The following is a 21,325-nucleotide window of genomic DNA, read 5'->3' as shown; positions in this document are numbered from 1 at the left end:
GCTGCAGGGGTACACGTGGCTGCAGGGGTACACGTGGCTGCAGGGGTACACGTGGCTGCAGGGGTACACGTGGCTGCAGGGGTACACGTGGCTGCAGGGGTACACGTGGCTGCAGGGGTACACGTGGCTGCAGGGGTACACACGGCTGCAGGGGTACACACGGCTGCAGGGGTACACGTGGCTGCAGGGGTACACGTGGCTGCAGGGGTAAACGTGGCTGCAGGGGTACACGTGGCTGCAGGGGTACACGTGGCTGCAGGGGTACACACGGCTGCAGGGGTACACACGGCTGCAGGGGTACACGTGGCTGCAGGGGTACACGTGGCTGCAGGGGTACACACGGCTGCAGGGGTACACACAGCTACAGGGGTACATGTGGCCAAAGGATACATATTGCTGAAGGGATATATGTGCCTATATTTATACCATATTCTTTAAAAGTACTACATTAGACACTAGCTAATTAGAAAGAAGAAAAACCTAGATGTAGGTGAAAATGGTCTCAAAACTAGATTCTTTAGTGAAACTGATTCACAGGAATACATGGCGACCTAAGTCACACCACTCAAGAGTCATGAGTTCAGGGCTCTGTTGCTCAGTGAAGAAAGACATGTTTAACTTCATAGGATTTTCGCCTATAGAGAAGGGCAGACAAGATGGGCAGTGGGCATTAGAATTTGTGCTCTTGAGCATCTCAAACCTAACTGGATTCCCTTCTTAAATGATAGAATTTTCAGGTTTCTTGAAAGATTTAAGTTTCTCTGGAAAATTCTTAATGGATTCTCGTGTCTTTAATGGAACCGTGGGAGATAATTATAAAAAACCCTCCATAATCCTAAAGACTTCTTATAACTCCAAAGCCATGTTTAGAAAAGAACAATTTAGCTTTCTTAGATCCAAAAAAACAATCATACTAGGGATTGCTAAATAAGAGGTGACATTCTTTCTGAGGAACTTGGCCAGAGCCTGACTTCGTGCTCTCCGGGTGGGTTTGTAGACCCTAGGATACGAACCAAGTCAGTTCTAAATGTTGCTTAATTTCAATGTTTAAACACAAATAGCTCTCTGACAGAATTGCTTTATTTTTACGTTTCTCTTCCTTTGTATCAATTCCCTTTTAAGATGCCAAAATATTCTAACTCAATTATTTTTAAAATGTGGAATATTTTATCATCAAATGAAATGTTCTTATTTTGGTCCAAGTAGAAAATTGTTTGCAATTCTATCAGCATAATCATTCCTGACATGTTTTAATCTGTTGATTATGAATAACTATTAGGATTAATTAGAATTTAAATTCTTACCTTCAGATCTATTATTAACAGAAAAGAAAGTAACCAGGAATGTAGAAATGGACTGAATTGTTAAGTATGATGCTAGAACTTTCTGTTCCTTTGAGCATTTTATACTTTCTATACTGAACATTCTTGATCAATTCTTTACTTGGAGGACTCCTACTGACCCTTCAAATTCTAAATTAAGAATCCTTTGTGCAAAGAAAGATGTTTCCAGAATCTAGAGTTAACTTCTCTATAGTTCTATGCTTTTTCAGCCTTTTCTTTATAGATAGGAGACTATGGGTTTGTTCCTGGTATAAATGTCTCATGTTTTTCTCTATAATACAGGCTCTTGAGGTGGTGATATTTTGAGTTAAAAGAAGGCATTTCTCCTTGGTCATATATCTAAATTGTAACTGTTGAAATATAAATGGCAATATAATGTGTCCTGGGAAGACTAAAGAATCTGACATAGCTTAAGTACCCTGTATCTAGTACCCTCTAGTAAGCTCTATCTGCTTTCCTTCCTGATAGCTCCTATCATAAAAATGAGACAACCTAGAGAATTAAAAGACCATGCTAAGGATGGACCAGCACAGAGGAAAGAACCTAGTTCCTGTACCACACTGGGACTGATTATATCTTAGTTTATTTTTCTTTTTGCAAGAGAACATATCTCTGTTAGTTTAAGCCACTATTATTTTGGAATTTCTTTTCTACACCCCTAACTCTGATGGTTACAGAACTGACATGGAGCTTGGTCAGTGAACATATTTGCCTGAACACCAGGCTGTAGATAATTTGAGATCTGTGGTTTTCCCACTATCTAGAAAACAAACTTCCCAGATACCATAGGCTATCAAATAAAAAGCCCAGTGTCAATGTTACTTATCTATGAGTCATTAGTGGGCTCCCACAATACCCACTTCAGTCATTACAGCCCATCGCCATTATTCTTGCCTAGCCTATGGCACATAATGATAAAGATCCTGTGGCTGAAGACACCACATGTCTGAGTCATAAAACATGGACAAATTAAGTTGGTACTGATCTGGAAGTATCATTCCCATTGCTTAGCTTTCATAGTGCTGGAAGATTCTATGTATGCTACTGGGAGAGAAAAGTCTCCAGTAATCTTACCCAGATGTGAAAACTGCAAGTTATAACAATAACCACTCTGGCAAGATATGCCCACTGGCACAATAGCGGCATGGGCGTTATGGGAGTAATCAGCCACTTTCTGCTTGGACTTAAAGCCCACTCCACAAGGGGTGAGTGTGTGTGGTTGTACTTGTGTGCATGTATCTGTGTGTACAAATAAAAAAGCATGTCACAAACGATGAGAGGCCACATTTAAACCCCTGTCCTGACACACGAACAGGAATTACTGTAAAGGACAACGTACTGGAGACTATTTCCCAAGTGCACCTACACTCATTATTAATAAAATGTCATGGAAGGCTATGTTCAGGTCACAGAGTTCCCAGATCCACCCCATTCTGGACAAGACACTGAAGTGAGATAATGTCCACTCACTCTTTTGGCAGCTGCAGAGAATCTTCTGGAAAAGGATGAAAATCTAGCTGAATATTTTGGTCAGATGTAGCTTCATATTCTGCTACTAAATATCAGTTGGAGCAGGGGTCTAGCCTCATGCCATCAAAATGATTGCACAGTATAGCTAAGTTTACCAAATGCTTATTTCAAGTGCTATGAAGTACAATACATTTTAAAAACAATGAAATGTACAGACAAGCAAAATAGCATCAATAATTCTCTGAGACTGACTAGTTTTTTTTTTTTTTTTTTTTTTTTTGAGACAGGGTTTCTCTGAATAGCCCTGGCTGTCCTGGAACTCACTTTGCTGGCCTCGAAATCAGAAATCCGCCTACCTCTGCCTCCCAAGTGCTGGGATTAAAGGCGTGCACCAACACCACCTGGCGAGATTGACTAGTATTAATAACAGTCTTTTGGATATTTATATGCAACTAATAGACAACCTTGTTTGGCTCTTACATTTTAGACACATGATGTTTTGTGTGCGCAAACATACAGCCCTTTTCTTTCTTTATGACTAGAAAATATGAATATTACATTGCCGATGTTCCTTCTCTTATCAAGACTTGCTAAAGTCAGTAGGGAAAGGGCTCCTTAAACAAATACTGCTACCACAGTCGGCAATCCCAGTTGGCTCACTGACTTTCAACACATTTTGCAGATTTTAGGCAGCAGGCCTTCAGTGCATGCTGAAAGGTCTTTCTTCCTTCACTTTCCACAGCTGATAGCAACAGAATAGGTGGAACAAGAGACTGGAATTCTCTAGATGCCGTAATATATAAAAACATCTTGACTAGAAGTCACAGAAGAAAACCAATTCAACAAACCAGTCATTTTTATAACATGAATAAGTGTAATCCATAAGCAGATGCTATACCCTAGATACATGATCTTAGATGGTTCATGCTGGCCCTGTTTCAAATGGTTTCCCATAAAGACCTCAACTGCAAACATCAAATACTGAGCCAATGATGTCAAGCTTTTCGTGATCCAACCCATGAGGTAAGATACTGTTAAATCCTTCTATTTTCAGCACTGGGAAAGACAAATATGGAAAACTAAACTGCAAATCTGATCTGAGCATCTCTGAATTATTTAATCTAGACAAAATTGTATGGGAGACAGTATGCTCTTACAGATATTATACCTCATCTCCTAATTATGCTTAGAAGCAGGGGAGGTATAAAACATCCAATCAGATTCTTCGAAGATTAAGATCTTTACAATAAGATGTATAGCACATATTTCTGATGTAATATAATGGAAAAAAAACCTTTTAAATGGGTCAACAAAGCCAAAAGAAAAACCAAGGTTAGGAAGAGTAAGTCCAGACATGAGGAAACTATATGTATTGCGTACCATGAGCATGCATAGCTTTGCTGCATGCTAAGTGGGATTATGTGCTGTGCCTGTATTTGAACTTTTCAGAATAGAAGAAAGGAGAGCAACTGTGTAAAAGGAGAAACGTATTGGATCATTTCAAAATGTATAGGTGATGTGTTCCTTGTAGTAGACCTAACTCGTGTCTGTATAATGAATGGATTAAAAAAAAATATGGGCACAGGAAAACCTCAAAGGACCCAAATGCCAGATGCATAATTTCCCAAGGACCTCTAATGAAGCATAACGGTTAGAGAATATTGGATACAAGGCATTTTAAGAAACATAAACAAATCATCTAGGTACAAAGCGCTGGAACTGTCTGCACTAATCCCAGGGTGAACACCGGGACCCTTGGGGCTAGGCAAAAATATGGCCCATATGCAGCTACTCTCCCTGCCCAGACCCATAGCAGACATGCTGAGCAACTGCAGCATTCTTTGCCACTGAGCTTTTACGTGGCCCTGGATGCTTAAAGCCATTATGCTCTAGGAACCAAATCCAATAGACTATGGTTGTTATATGAGAAGACTAAACCAATTTACCACTCCAGAGCCAGCGAAATGAACTGGCTGTCTCTCTTTCAGACAATTCTCCACAAGTATTATTTTTCCACAAGTATTATTTCTTTTTATATTTAAATGGTTTCGAGTACAGATTATAACACTGAGGTTGAGAAGCTAACTTCCCCATGATCAAATAACTGGAAAGCAACAACCTCAAGATTCTGTCTTGTGGAATGCCATGAAGCACACAGAGGTATACAGTAAAATATTTATGTGGCAATGATAATGACTAGGTTGAAAATTCTCATGTGGATCACCATGACCAGAGCAAAATCCAGGCACAGGGGTGAAGGGATGAAGGGATGGTTTCATGTGCGATGTGTGACTTGGAAGCACATATGGGAAATGAATCAGGTGTTACCCCCAATCTAAACCTGTGCCCCACCAACAGCAGCAGCAACAACAAAAACAAGAAACAAGAACAACATACATACACATACACACATCATGCACACATACACACTCCCTGTCTTACAGTTTACTATGGGCACTAAATGTTCTCTTATGATTTTATGATTTTTTTTTATGAGCATGTGTGTGTGTATGGGGGGAGGGTTCTAACTAAAGTTTCCAGTATGAGAAAACAAGGATCCCCGTAATTCACAAAGGCACCCACAGTGGCCTGTGAGCTAAGTTTACTATTTTCACAACCTTAGTGGAAATATGCTTATCTGTAATCAAATCATACAAGGTAACCAAGACACCAGCCACCTCAATTATACAAATACGTAGAATGCTGATCTTGGCTGTATGTATTTATTAATTGTAAATTTTGATCTTTAAGTCATGAAATTGGAGGGAAAAAAAAGTATTACCTAATACATGTAGTGTTATGAGTAGATAGAAACTTCCAAAACACGGAGTCCACATAGGAAGAAGAAATGATACAAGATACTTTTGAATTAAAAACCCTTGCTTAGGCCTTTGTTTATCGTGTAAGCATCCTTGGGAGAAGTGGCACATGAAGCTGTTGATTATGCCCACATTAAACCATAACAAGTGAACCTAGGCATTATACTGGCTGATGCGGTAATATGGAGACATCTGATAGACTGTAGGCACAGTCCTCATCAAGGGTGAACAGGATGAATCTGACCATTCTCTAGACACGGGCAAGAGCAGAAAAGAAGTAAGTTCATGAAGACTAAAATGAAGGTCAAAAGGGCACAAACAAAGAGAAAGGCTGGGGCAAAATGAACTACCATTTGCCAGACATTCCCCATACTTAGGTAATTATGTCTTCTTACTTCATTCCTTCAGTAACCCTGAAAAATAACTAAACTCACGATCTTATTAAAAAAAAAAAACTTCTTAGTTCCTTCTGAAAGGTTAAAAAGTACTTGCCTGAGACCACACTCCTAGGACATGGTATTGTCACAGCTAAAGTACAGGAAGAGCAACAAATATTACTGGAGGGCGGTCCTTCCAGACTATGACATAGCATGTCTTGGGTGTTTGAGACAGGAGGAAGGAGAATGCTCATGGTTCTGTCAGTCACACCTTGTTGTACAAAGCAACACTTCTCTGCAGCTCTGAGGTAGCTAGGATCCAGTACACACACACACACACACACACACACACACACACACACACACACACACACACACACACACACACACTAGCAGGAGATGCCATACTTAGGAGATAGGCGATTAGACTAATTATGGTAAGGTTCAGCTCTCCCACATTTTAATATGTAACTAGATAATGTACATTTATGTGAAAATATTCACTCCTTTTGCTGAAGACAGAGTTTTTCCAGAAGAATCCTCCCAATACATGGTACTCTGTCCTCAGAGCTTGCCACTCAGTGTTTTCCTCCCATGCATCCACCAACTCCCCCTAGTCTCCTTTCTGACTCCATCTCTCTCTACCTCACCTTCCTCATAGTTTTTCAAAGAAACAAAATGTATCCTCCTGTTAGGACAGGCCCCAGTTGTTGGCTCTGGCTGGAATGCTCTAGACATTTTTATAGTGGTCTTCTTGTCTCTAAGTATATGCTTGAGAAAGCGTCTGCTGTCTCAGTAAGACCTCAGTTGATGAGGTATTGTATCTCATCCCAGGCTCAAGTTCTTTGATCTAGATCTCTTGTCTTATTTCACAGCACTAATTTCATAGAATAGAACATACATGTATGTGGTATTTCTTTTTATCATCTAGCGTGTACAGTTATCTTATTCGCTGCCCTCTGAGAAGTGTCAGCACCCAAATATTCAGCACACAGTAAATAAGTACTACATGAATAAATGAATTCAGTTTATAAGTAGTGACACAGAAGACAGGATATATTGAAAGTTCAAAGAATTTCCCTCTTTTCCCCAAACTCCTACAACACGATAGCCATGACACTTAAATTCCATCCTATTAATTCTGAAGAGGGAAAGAAGATCAGGAGAAGCATCTTTTAACACAGCACTGTAGGAGAACCTAACCCTCACTTCTCACGTTTCTTCCCTGTCTCTGGCCCACTACCCATGATTCTAAAATTGTCTTAGGGTACGGATGCTCAATTCTTGCAAGGGCAGGTCCCTCTGACCCTCTGACCTCTTTCCGTAGGCTTGCTTTCTGGGCTTTGTGCCCTTGCTCTGGCATTCCCAGAAATTTGCATCTGGAGATTCATCCTGTGGTTGCTCTTTGACTTGATTCTTGGCTCTTCTTCATGGACTTCCGCTTGGGTAAGCCCTCAGCGGACCCTGTGTGGACTCCTCTTTGGCTATCTGGCCACAGTCCCTCTACCTGCAGTCTCTCTGCTCCTACCTCCCCAGAGGGATGGGACCGTGACAACCTTTGTGTTTACATTCTACAGGACAGCCTGTTTCACAGGAAGGAGGTTTGTTCCCCCCCCCCCCCCCCCCCCGTGCCCGTGGTTTGTTTTGGTTTGTCTTGGGGCTAATCCTGTTCTCTTTATAATAAGTTCCTCAGTAGCATGCTCACTGCACATTCTAGAGAACACAGACCATCCACACTGGTTCTATTGGCCTTAGCTTGTATGTGTTCATGGGTGTCTGCCTTTGCATGTGTTCATGTGCGTGTGGAGGTTTGAGGCTGATGTTGGGTGTCTTTCTCAATCATTTCTTGCCCCCTTTTGCCCTTTCTTTTTGGAGACAGGGCGAGTCTCTCACTAGCCTTAGAGCTCACTAATTGACTAGCCAGCAGGCCTATCCCTATCTTCCTATCCCTGCACCATGTCTAGCTTCTTGTGCTGTGGTGGGGAATTGAACTCTGCTCCCAGTACAAGCATTTTCTATAAACTATGCTATATCCTCAGCCCCCAAGTTTTCATCTTTTTATGTTACAAAGGAAATGAAAGAGAAGCAAGATATCAAGGCTAGCATTATGAGACACCAAGAAGAGGAATTAAATTTTCTTCAGGTTGAAAATATTTTAAAGAACTTATCCTGCTCTGCCTTTCTGGGAGGTCAGGAGTCTTGTCCAGATGATGGCTGAATAAATACTCTGGAAGGGAAAAGGCATTTGAGGAGGTCTGACTTCCAGCATGTATTCACTCTCAGGTGCTCCCGATCTGATTTATATTTCTCCTCCCTTGTTTATTCCAGGGTTCAGACCACATTCTTGTGTAAATTTATTGCTAAACACATCTGGATTTTTTTCCTTTGCATATTGTTTTTAGTAAAATTTGTTTATCTAGTAGTCTCCAGCAGAGAGCTTAAGAATCACTCTAGTATAGACACCATTGCTTACAGATACTAGAATTCATTCTCTGCAGATGGCCAGGCACCTTTCTTTAACAGGCTGTCTTGTCTCTTCTCTGCTTCCAAAATTAGGGTGTCTGGAGAATGTGAAACAAAATTATACAAAGACCTGACCTCTGGCCTTGCTTCTGTCTCTCAGACTGTGAAGTACCCAAGAGGGAAAGTGTTGGATTTGGCAGCACTTCACATGGCATTAACTGCAATTCTTTGTGAATTGTGGTGACATCATGGTATACTTTGACATCACTGCTCAGACTCCCTTCTACTGCTGGGCATACAGCACATAGTTTTTGTTCAAACACAGGAGCCCTTTGTTGAGAAGAAAGGATAGCAGCTGGTCTTCTGCTCTGGTAGAATGTGCCTGTTCAATAAGCTACCACAGAGCAGCCATTCTGCTGTCAGGGCTGGCCCTCACTTGCATACGTAGCTCTGGATAATTTTGTTGACATTTTGATCGAAAGAGTTCAAAATTCCAGATATGGGTCATAATTCAACAAAATTTTTTCATGCAATAAAACTCTCATTTAAAAGTCAGTAATTATCTGAAATTAGACAAGTATGCTGGTTTATGTGTCAAGGCTAGAGAGGACCAAAAAGAGGTAAGGAGATGCAATGGTAAGCTAAGAGTCCTGCTGTCCGGTCTCATATCCTTGGAGAAGAGGTTTCCTGCTCTTGCTGTCAATTCTGTGCTTGGTCACCTCCCTAGATATTACTTTTTATCCGTTTCAAGCTTCTTGGACAAAGTTATATGTATTGTTCTTCAACAACTTTCAAACTCATCCCCAGTTGACAGACTTAGATGATTTCAACTACAGATCATTCATTTCTCTATTGCCATTTCTATCCATGCTTATTGAATCTCTATTAAGTAAATCCAAAGAAATTTGGTCAAATACAGAGTTTATCTCAAAATTGCATCAGTAGAATAACTCCAAACCTTTGTCCACATGCCTCGAAAGCATGCATAAGACAGCAACTTTGTTTTAGATCAACTTGAGAAGTCAAGGTTGCTAATGTCAGTTTTCCCAAAGAAATAAGCTATACTTATAAAGAATTTTAATGGAATGGTAAGGCTATTCTTATTGAACAGAGTAGGCTTTTACTCTGACCCCTAAGAAACAGTGCCTATTGTGAATCTCAGTTCTATCATGATCCTTAGAGTTCCTGCTGTAGATATGTTGTGCTTATTACAAGGCCAGAACACTGTATCACAGCATGCTATCAGTGAATTCACTGCATTGCCTATTTTTTAACTTGGGGAATCATTATTTTCACCAGGAATCTGTATATCATATACTCCTAAAAAAATCTCTGTTCTTTAGCACATTCTACCATGAGAGAGACAGGATGACATTACGGGGCAGCACACGACTCCACTAGGTTGTGCTGACTTATTGCCATCTATTTGAATTTGTCAGATTGTTCACATGAAATCCAGTGTCTCATGAATTATAAAAAGAAAATAATTATTTTATGGATCTTGAATTACTTGACATAACTTATATAAAGATCTAGGACATTGTACATGGAACATAAAAATTCCAACTATATATTTCAGAACTCCTTAGATGATTCTGTTTTAAAATCTTCCATCTCATAGTCCACATAACTGTCAAACTATATGTATTAATTACATTGTGAGGGGTGTGTGGTCATTTTGTTCCTTAGTGATCTATGTCTTATAGATTAATTGTCTCATAACTCTGGACATACAGTGAAGTTTGCAAAGGCTTTTTAGTCTCTAGATTTGACCACAGCAGATATGAAGTAAGATTACAGTTCTACTCTACAGATGAAAAAGATTCTGTGCTAGAATTTAAAGTAGATAGAATTCCCACAGAAAATGGCATTTAAGCTCCACCCTTACAGACTATATCCAGTTAAAGTAGCTCAGTGTAATAGCCAGCACCAAGCTGGGTTAGCTCATAGAGAAATTACTTATAAGAAGGTCAATGGAATATTTTAGAATAAAGTTTAAAAAGAAAATCCCCAGCATTGCTGTGGAGTGGCAAATCATTTCTTCTAAAAGTCACTCAAGTCATAGAGGAACGCTGAGAGTTCTGGAAACTCTCAACTTTCCAACTCCAGACCACTGATCTAGTGTTAATTCAGGAACCACATTAAAATATATCCATGTGAGCAATAATCACTAAGTCTCCTTTTCAATACAAAATAAAGCTGTCTCAAATATATTCTTTTAAGTCATAAGATCCTGGGAAAGTCAAATTTTAAGGGGCTGGGACAAGAGCTCTGCTTTTCTCTACCAGAGTCTCTTCAGATTGTGACCTAGGGATGTTGACAGAAAACAGATAATCTGCAGTTCATTTGTGTTTGAGAATGTTCAACATGAATGTATTTTAGTGGGAAAGAGTCACCGAATCTAAACACGGTAAAGATGAGTTAAAAGTTACTTTGCCCCCCCCCCTTTTTTTTTAAAGGAAAGTAGCATCCCTGAAGCTGTGAATTTGATTTGTATATTAATCAAAATCAGCAATTAATTAATAAGCATGAATCACAAATCACAGAAGAGAAAAATGAACTGGCTGATTTTTAAATGGGGGCCCACATTAGTGGGCCAGATGAAAGGTTAACTGCTGGGAGCAGTGATTGGACTGGCTGGGCAAGCCAGGCAGAGACAATGTAGCCATCTTTTCCCAGTCTGAGTTGGTGTGTGGGGGTGGGGGTGGTATAGCCAATCAAACTCATTTTGCTGAATCACTGTACTATAACAATGGCCAATGAGCTGTTTCTTCTTTCACGTTTGATATAATAAGTTCAGTCAAAGAAATGACTGCATGCATTTTCTTTGCCATTCAGACAGATTAAGAAAATACCAACGCGAACTCACATCCCTACAGAGAAACAAATCCTTGTTCTATTCTTCTGTGAGCCTAGTTTAAATCCAGATGAAATTGTGTTTCCAATCTGACAATAAAACATTCAGCACATCTTTAACAGAAGAGCACAAGTGAATCACAGTGTAACAGGAATATTAAATTGAGAAATATTTGAAAATGGGTTTTTTTTTTTACAGTAGTTGTACTTGTTTCTAGTCAAATTCTACAAATTATCTGAAAAGCATTATTTTTAGCACAGAAAGCATAAATATTAACACAGAAAGCATTCTAATCCCTCTGAAAGTATCCAAAGTTCTTGCTTTTAATTCTCTAAATTTAAGGACTTCTGATGGACCACAGGCAAATAAGAGATGGGATATATGCTTTGTGTGAAACAATAAGTTGGCTACATTGTGCCTTGTAGTGTTTATTCTGCATACATTTTTATAATTTATACAACTTGAGATAATTTTACCTTACTTGAAAAGTAGAAGAAATGTATCATTGTCATAGTAGCTGCAAAAGTCTGAACTGAACAGTCTTCAAGTTGTATAATGATGTCTCTACTGTGTGTGTCAGGGCAGGACAGCACAGAGGTTCTTCCATCTCGTATTCCTATTGAGGCCATTTTAGGTTTGACAAGAACTTGGTATCCTTCATGGGAAGCCTTGTAGAAAAGTACTCAACTCTATCCTAGGAACTCCAGGTTGAAAGTTGCTAACCAGCTTAGCTTCAGTTAAATTGTCTGCTCATGTAGAACCCTACTCAAGCTAACTGTTTAGCTCGGCTTCTGTTAAACTGCTTACTTGCATGAAATCTTCCCCCAAACCCTGTGCAGCTGCTGAGATACCAGGATGTGGTTTTTGCCTTCAAAAATCCCTTACTTTAAACACTTGATGCTAAACTTAGGTCCTGAATATCTGAGTGTGGTCACAACTGGCTAGAATAAAGACTTTCAATTGGTCATAAACTGTGCCTCTGGTGGACTCCCTGTAACACTATCAGATATATTTGATAAAAAAAAAATTATTATCTGATCACCAATTTTAAGGTTCTCAGGGTTATTTCAAATTGATTTCGAACATGGTATTGACATAATCCTCATGCAATTAAAAAAGACTTATTTATTTATTTTATTTTTTGTACATTGTTGCTTTCTTCAGACATAGCAGAAGAGGGCATCAGATTCCATTACAGATGGTTGTGAACCACCATGAGTTGCTGGAAATTGAACTCAGAACCTCTGGAAAAGCAGTCAGTGCTCTTAACCACTGAGCCATCTCTCCGACTCCTTATGCAAATTTTAATATCACAATTCTATTATTTTAAGCTCATTGTTCCTTGTAGGCGCAGTGAAGTTGCAAAGAACCAGTTAGTGAAATATATATCACAGAGTAGGAGAAAATATTTGTTAGTATTAGGTGAGAATAGTTATGAATAGTATGTTGCGCAGAGCAGTTGGGTGTTGAGTTGTCAGGTCAACTATCTGCCTTTAGTATTTAAATTATTTCCAATGAATACATCATGAGAAAATAGATTGTTAATTGTTAGCTGAGTTTTTGTTTGTACTAAGAATGGTTCTTTACTTTGGCCAGGGGATAACTGTAGTGTCTAAGGAAACAGAAGGGCAGCATAAAAGTCACGCACATGCAGAGGAGAAAGGTGTACTAGGACATTGTAAATGACGGCAGTGAGCCCAGTGATAGAAAGAATGAAAAAATGAACAGGACTGGGGAAGGAATGGGGTGTTTGTGAATCATATTCTGTGTGTTGGGTATGGTTTGTCCTTTATAGACTTCATGTAGACTGGACAGTAGATCACAATCAATTTTGTGACTATACATAAGACATAGCCAATCAACTTCCTAAGTCGCACACCTAGAATATGACAGTTGGGATTCTGACCTTCTAATATATGCTTCCTTATCATTCTCCATCACTCAAGACACTGGAGGATGTGTACAAAGAGCTGGCACTAACCAGCGGCCCAAGTGAGAACACACTGTTTATTGCAGAGGCTTCTGAGGAAGGCTTCTTCTGACTCTCTGTTTCAAAGCCTAGCCCACCAGCAACCTCTCACTAATGCTGCCCTGGTTTCTTAGCATCAACTCAGAGTCATTCTTGGGACAAGAAGATGTAACCAAAGAAAAGTATTTAGGAGACAAAATACTCCCCCCCCCCCCACACACACACCAAGGCTTTTCTCCTGTGTGAGAACCACCCCTCTCCTAAAATTGTGTTTCTGGGGGCTAGAGAGATGGCTCAGCAAGTTAGAGCACTGACTGCTCTTCCAGAGGTCCTGAGTTCAATTCATAGCAACCACATGGTGGCTCACAACCATCTGTAATAGTGGGATCTGATAACCTCTTCTGGTGTGTCTGAAGATAACTACAATGTACTCACATACATAAAATAAATAAATAAATCTTTTTTAAAAATGTGTTTCTGATGCTTGGATATAGTTTAGCTTCAGCAGTGACTAGGTTATTACCTGAGGACATCCTAAAGGAGAAATTAATGATGACAAAGGAAGATGAGGGTCCAGAGAATAAAAAACAACTGAACTCAGCCCAGACACTTCTGAACTATCTAACCCCACAGAGACCTTCTCTCATTAGAGCGTGCCAAAAGCCAGTGATTATCATCCCAGTGTGAACTTCCAATTTGAAGCACACAGTGTCAGAAGAAGAGGAAAAGTCAATTCGGAAGCATGCTGACTCCAGCATCCACCTCTCGTTTCCAGGGGTCAGGTCTTATAGCTTGTGGGCAAGCAGACCAAGTGCCACATCGAATCATTACCTCAGCTTTGCCTAGGTCGACTATAACATACAAACTTTGGAGCATGAGAATAGAGCATGCTGCCATCATGGGAATGTTCCACTTGGGAAAGTTACTACATTGCACAAAAGGAGAAAAACTGTCCCTCTTATCTTCCAGAGTAAGAGGATGCGGGAGAGTTATGCAAGCCGTCTGTACACTACCCATCTGCCCCAAGGTTCAGAACTGTTACTAGCATCAGTATGTTCCTCTCCAGCCATGTCTACATGCAGCTCTGATTTCTGATCCAGAGTAAAAGCAAAATTCAAAATAAAACAAGCTAATACCCAAATGGCAGAATCAAAAGCATCCGATGTCATTTCTATTCTATGTTTTTCAAAGTAAAATGCAAAATCCACTGGTTTCTACAAACATATTGTTACCTTCAAACAAACCAGACCAAGCTTGCATTCCTGTTTGGATTACAGTTTAATGCCTGGTTAGAAACTGTGTTATAACTAACAGCTTTCTTGATTACTGTGCCAGCCATGGAGTCTAACTAGATATTAAGAGCTCCATTTTGTAAGCAGTCATTTAAATTGCAGATGTGGCTTCAGCTGGCCCAACTTGTGCTTGTAATCATAAATCAACATGTGATGGGTGAGGAAGCTGCCATTCTCTGAACCGTCTCATTAGAATGCAAAGAGGCACAGCTACACTTTTGTTTTTCTTTTTGTTTTTTCCCATGCAGACATGCATGTCACTGTTTTCATGGCTATTTTCTGAGTTTGGGAACAGCAGAGGGGCAAAAAGGAGGGGAAGAGTCCTGGGGAGGGGAATTCCCAGAAGTGCTGGCATCATGATCTCCATCACAAAGAGCAAGCCTCTGCTCTGCAAACTGGGAGTGGCATTGTACTCTCTGTGGGAGGGTGAGAGGCTTAAAGGTCACAGCTGTGCTTTCAAGGGTGTTATCAGTCCAACTCTGGGGGAATTGTGGGTATAGGACTAGGAGGTGAAGTGCCTGAAACTTAAAATGGTGTAGCACTGGGAAACCACACACACACACACACCCCACCCCCTGCCCTGCCCCAACATGCAAGTCCCTTGGGATTTTAAACATAGAATTACCATGTGATACACCAATTGACTTCTCTGTATAGACTTGAAATAACTGAAACCACAGGCATGAATAGGTACTTGCATGTCTAATAACAGCGTTATCCACTACTGCTGGAAGCAGAAAATGTCCATCCAGGTGAGAGGGTAAACAAAATTTCATCTATCTCAAATATTACCATAAAAAGAATGAGATTTCTAATTTAAGCTAAATTGTCTAAATAATAATTTCTGATCACATGGATAAACTTTCGGCATTTTAGACTTCCTAAGTTGGGGGGAAAAACCCCTCACATTGGGCAGAAAATTAACTTTGTATGATTTCACTCATATGAGCACTAAAATAAATAGACATGGGCACTAGATTGGCAGCTACCAGGAGCTCAAGTGAGGGGAGAGTGCGGAGTTATTCATTAATAGGTGTGGCACTTCATTTGGGGGATGAGCAAGTTTTAGAGGTGGGTGATAGTAATGGGTATATCACAGTGTTAATGAGCTCACTATCACGGGACCAACATACTTAAAAGAGGGTAAATTGGTAAATTGTATGTTACATCTGTTTTACAACAATGGAAAAAGGAGACAAATTTACACACACACACACACAAATAATCAACACAAGGAACACACAGATGGAACAGTGTAATTAGATGCACTCGTACAAGTAAACATGTGATACTGTTTGGTTTTGGTGCAACTCTGTAATGATGTCCTTATTCTGCCCTGCTCAGTCTTGTGGCTTCTTTATGTGTTCATGGAAAGAGAAGCTTGTATGTTTGCCTTTGCCATTCTTTTGCAGAGCCAGATCAATATTCAACTATATGATGTCTATAGTCCAGTATAGTATCAAGAGATCTCAGAGCATGGTATACTTTGGAATTAGAAGATATAAATGGAAATTCAAGTCTTGTTATTTATCAGCTATGTGGCTCTGTCCATGTCACCTCATCTGTCTGTTCCTTGGCCTATCTATCTGCAAAGTATAGCAATCACTCCTCTAAAAGATGAAGACTCCATGCAAGAACGCAAAGCTCTTAAAGTTTAAGGATGAGACCAGCTACAATGGCTATTAATTATAACAAAAACAATAGCAGCAAATTAGCTGAAGGAGGAGAAGACACAAAGGAAAGAATACTAAAGTGTCTTAAAAACTGCTCTGTGATATTCTTCAAGAGCCCAAAACTTGGAAGACTCAACTATACACAATACTCATATCTTAAAAAATTCAAACACAATTAAAAAAAGAAATCAATAAAAATTTTAAAACTTGCAAAAAAGAACAAAGTATAATGATACATATGTTTAGTAATACCATGGTGATACTTATTACTCTGAATGCTAACTTAAAAAATAAAAATAATCTCAAATATAGGTGTGAAAAAATAACTGAGCTCTCATTTCATGGACAAGATTATTATTCACTATTTATGTGATTTAGTTTGCCCTCCTAGAAGATACACACAGCTCCAAGACTAATAAGAAAATTGAGACTACTGAAAGATTACAAATCAAACATTCATAGAAAATTCACCATCACGAATAAACTGGGCCTGGGCATGGCCCTTCAAACCTATCACTTCTCTGTATCCTGCAGATTTATCTTCATGGGTCCAGTACCTTTCTATGAGGGTAGAAAGTCTCCACAAGCTATGCAGGCATGATGACAGATTATCTCTAGGAACTCATTCTTTTATCAGTATAAACAACTGAGAATCTCTTGCGTCTTATAGACTTGAGTAGCAGAATGAAAGGGTCTTATGTGCTGTGTTTGGGATACAGATGGGGCTGATATCTCATCAGCCTGAAAAGGGGTGATGGAGGAGGTGAGATGTGAGCTGTGAATTACAGAATGGCAGCAATGCTTTAAAACAATAGAGGCAGGCTGCCAAGGTCCCCCTCCCCTGCCAAATCGGAACCAGACTGGAAGCTGGGTCTGGGGCTTGAGTGCAGGTGGGTCCTGATTTCAGTGTGGTACTGAGCTAGCACATTCCTCTAGGTTTCTAAACAGAAACTCCTTTCCTAGAGCTTCACAGAGTCTTGCTGGAATCCATTAAGAACTTGTTTGAGCCCTGGTGAACTTTTGGCTGAAGAAGAGAGGAGACTCTCTTTGCTTGCAGAAGGTTCATCTTGTCCTAGTACAAAAAGATTTCTACTATGAACCAAGACAGGGGCTTTCCATGGCTTGTTTATCACCATTAACATCTGAGTAGTTCCAGCCTTTCCCATTTCTCCACCAAAGCATGGAAGATGTTAAGTCCCTGCCCAGGGAGAAGAAAGACTCAAGGTGTATCTGCTCACTCACAGCAGCAGACAGTAGCAAGGCCATATCCACTTGCAAACTAGGAGACATGTTTTTGCATAAGCCTGTGCTATATCATCCTGTTACAATTACTAGCCACTGCGAAGATGGTAGAACTTTAATGTGACTTGCAAAATGACCATACTGCAATCATTTCCTCTCACAGGAAAGATATGAGGTATTATTCAGACTTGATCTCTAATGACTATTTTAGTGGTTATTTTTTTTAAACTGTCAGAATCATTGTCTCATAATTTTATTACATCTCAGAAGCTTTAAATGTTTCTTTCTAGAAACATTAGCTATTATGTGAAATACACAATAAGATCGGCTCTTCAGGCACGTCCAATCGTGGCCTGTAAGCCACATGTGATCAAAGCCAGCAATAGATGCAGTCCAACACACAAAAAAAAAATCATAAACTCACTCAAAACATTATGAGATTTTGTTGTTTGTTTGTTTTATCTTGTATCTTACTCTCATGGTTCTTAGGTAGCACAAAGTTTGTAGAATATAAATGATAATATAATGCAGTAATGTCAAAAGGTTGGACACATCTAAATAGACTAGAGTTCTTATTTAAAAACATTTATTTAAAAAAAAAAGCATGGCATGACCATGATCACCCATCAAACAGTCAGCGGTTTTGGCTAGTGAACTACTAAGTCATGGAATACCAGCTAGGGCAGATACCCTCATGGTGAGCAAAGACAATATTAATGAATCTGAATGATTAACAGTGAAGGAGAAGGAATATGGCCACATAGCTGGGGATCCCACAGCTATTCTACCTGTGCTTCCCAAGGCCAGGCCTTTCTGTGTGATTCCCATCACCCATAGGTATGCTTTGGAAATGAGTCATTTGTGTTCCTCTCATTGACCTCTAGTCTTTATTTCTTCCTTTCTCTCTCTCTCTTTCTTTCTTTCCTTCTTTCTTTCTTTCTTCCTCTCTCTCTCTCTCTCTTTTTTTTTTTTTTTTGGTTTTTTGAGACAGGGTTTCTCTGTGTAGCCCTGGCTGTCCTGAAGCTCACTCTGGAGACCAGGCTGCCCTCGAACTCAGAAATCCACCTGCCTCTGCCTCCCAAGAGCTGGGATTAAAGGCATGCACCACCACTGCCCAGCTCGATCTCTAGACTTTCAACAGTCTATTTTTTTCTGCCCTCAGGCTAAGTAGACTACAATTCACTTCATATTCAAATGTTCTTAAAGCCTTTAAAATGACTTTGAGTTGACTTAGTAGAACCCACTCTCAGAGGAACGCATTTGCCCAGGTCATGTGTATCTATACCTAAGAGTTGTACTTAACTGGAGGACAAGAGCTGGGGGAGCGTCACAAGCAAATGTGACCTTTCACCTGTTCATCTTCTTGATAGAAGTGGGGAAACCCTCAGCTGCAATGTGGCCTTCTGGATAAGAGCACTGTGTAGTGCACAGACATTTGTACACACATTTAACAAGAATAAAAATAATAAGAATAAAAATTAAAAAGGGGAAAAAAAGGGGCGACCCAAGGCTAATAGGACCCCAATGTACAGCCAGAGGTTTTTCACAGCCTGAAACTCAGGGAACGATTTATGGGTGTGCAAATAAACCTCCCAGGGGTGGGCACCATTTCCAGGTGGCCACAGTTCTTCACTCTGTCTGTCACTTAAGGGCGTGGTTAGAAGTGCAGAAAATGAACTGACCTGAGGGGTTTTAAGGATATATTTTCCATGTTTTGTTGGAACTATTACACTTAAAGTCTGCTACTCTCAGATGCCTTCTATGTACCACTGTGTGTTACACAAGGAGCCGGGAGGTTCTAGCTGGGTAGATTGTTGTTGGTTTGCAGTTTCTCCTTTAAAGATATGAAAATCATCTGTGGGAGGAGATTAACAAGCTCTACTTTGAAGTGTGGAGAGACTCTTGAAGAGGTTCCTTCGGGAAATGGAAGTTTGAACCTGAATAGTCTTGACAAAAACCATTCAACTGACACATTGCCAACGTGCTTCACGTGAGCATAAAAGTATTTCTCAGAATTAGGAAAAGAAAAGGCTGAGCATGAAGGAACTTGGAGGTCCTGTATCCTGGCAGGAAGACTGCAGTGCCTCTGAGTACCCATGCTCTCAGCTATGGATGAATCTGATGAAGTCCATCCCCACCCAAGGCACCTTCATGAGAAAAGAGAGGCAGTGGGTACCACAGAGGTCCTGACACTGGGCAGACTCTATCACCTCAATTACACAAACTAAATCCCTCTTTACAGCAAAGTAAATCCTTGCTATCTGTGGTCAGAAAGTAAGTAAGAAAGTAAATTAACAGAATGGATGGAAGGAAGGAAGGGAGGAAAGAAAGAAGGAAGGAAGGAAGGAAGGAAGGAAGGAAGGAAGGAAGGAAAATGAAGGATAGAATGAAGGCAGGCAGGAGGTAAGGTGGGAAGGAAGGGAAGAAGACAGGAAGGAAGAAGAATACGCATTACATAAACTAATGTAAAAAATGGAAAGAAACAAAGAAATAGCAAAAAGGAAAAAAGTAAATAAAAGAAAAACTCTGCTTAGGCCAGCGACAAACACACATTCAGATCGTGGAGGCAAAAGGATCTTGATTTTGAGTAGCTGGCCAGCTGGGCAACCCTGAGTTCATCAGGCCCTCCTGTCTCAAAAAAGACCCTATGGCCTTCATTCAGATCACACAGCTACAAAGTAGAGAGCAGGGGTGGCTGCTCAGACGTGATCTGTGTTGTCCAATAAAACAGCTCAGAAATGGAACAGATTCATAACAACACCTAAGTCCGAGCACTGACATTATTTCTGGCTAAGGAGTTGACAGCCACCCCGAGACGCTAAGAGGTAGCTTTCCCCACTCTTGAAGCTTAGGGAGCAGCAAGGACAACCGTCAAGTACAGCTGATTTGAGGAAATGGACTGGACGCTTGCCACTTCTTCCCAAACCTCCCTCCCCATCCAACCTCTGCTCCTTTTCCTGGCGTATCTGTTTCTTCCTTTCAATCTCAATTAATTCTGCTGGCAAAGAAGTGAAACGTGCACTAAAGTGCAGGCATGCGCCCAGTTGCACACGGCCGCCAACCATCAGGCCCTGGCTGACTGGAGGTACCGTGCCATGCACGTGTAGCAGCTTTGTGCCCGAGTTTCTGCAAGAGTGGAAATGTCGAGTAGTACGGTTTTTAGAATTTTGCCTTTTTGGCAAGGTTTGCTGCTTGGATTTTTTTTTTTTATAATATTACCATTTTTAAATGAATGGAATGTTCCCGTGATAATCTGGCCATCAGTCAGGGGCTGAAATTCATTTAGCGATGGTGAAAGAGACAAACATAGCAAATAAACATGTTGAAAGTAAACACCTGAAACTGCTCACTTGAAAGGGTCTCCAGACAAATATACACGTAGCCATTCTCACTTAACCCAGGCAAGGAGAACCTGTGTTTGAGTCTTCTTGGTTTTGTCATTTGCTAATTGAGAGACCTTGAACAAGTCACATTCCAGCTCCAGTCTTTCATCTCTTGGCCCATGAGATGAGGAGACCCGGCTGGTGATCTCTCCAAGGTCCCTTTCTGTTTATGATTAGCTTTGCGGGATACAAAACATCCCAGAAGGTCCTAGAGTTTATGCTGGCGTCTCTGTTCTGCCCACCACACGGAGCGTTCCTGGCTACACTTCCCTGATTTCTGATTCTGAGGTGTTCTCTTGGATCATAAGTAGGTCAGCCTGCAGCTAAGACACTTTGTTCCCTCTTGATTTGAACTCCTCAGGGCAGTTGAACGAAAAAAGCAGTTGAAGGGCAGGTGGGGATTATTAAACTAAGTTTAGGTGCTTGTGTGGATTTTC

The 21,325-nt window shown here is 40.4% G+C and overlaps 1 protein-coding gene across 8 annotated transcripts in view; it reads right to left on the bottom strand.

Annotated features, from left to right (window-relative positions):
- Positions 1-21,325, bottom strand: part of Adamtsl1 (ADAMTS-like 1) — a 914,539-nt gene that overhangs the window by 229,570 nt on the left and 663,644 nt on the right. The window lies entirely within an intron of this gene.

Source organism: Mus musculus, chromosome 4 (genome assembly GCF_000001635.26).
Source record: "Mus musculus strain C57BL/6J chromosome 4, GRCm38.p6 C57BL/6J".
Classification (NCBI taxonomy): Eukaryota; Metazoa; Chordata; class Mammalia; order Rodentia; family Muridae; genus Mus; species Mus musculus.
The sequence above is the reverse complement of the archived record's forward strand: the minus strand, read 5'-3'. Positions and strand labels throughout refer to the sequence as shown.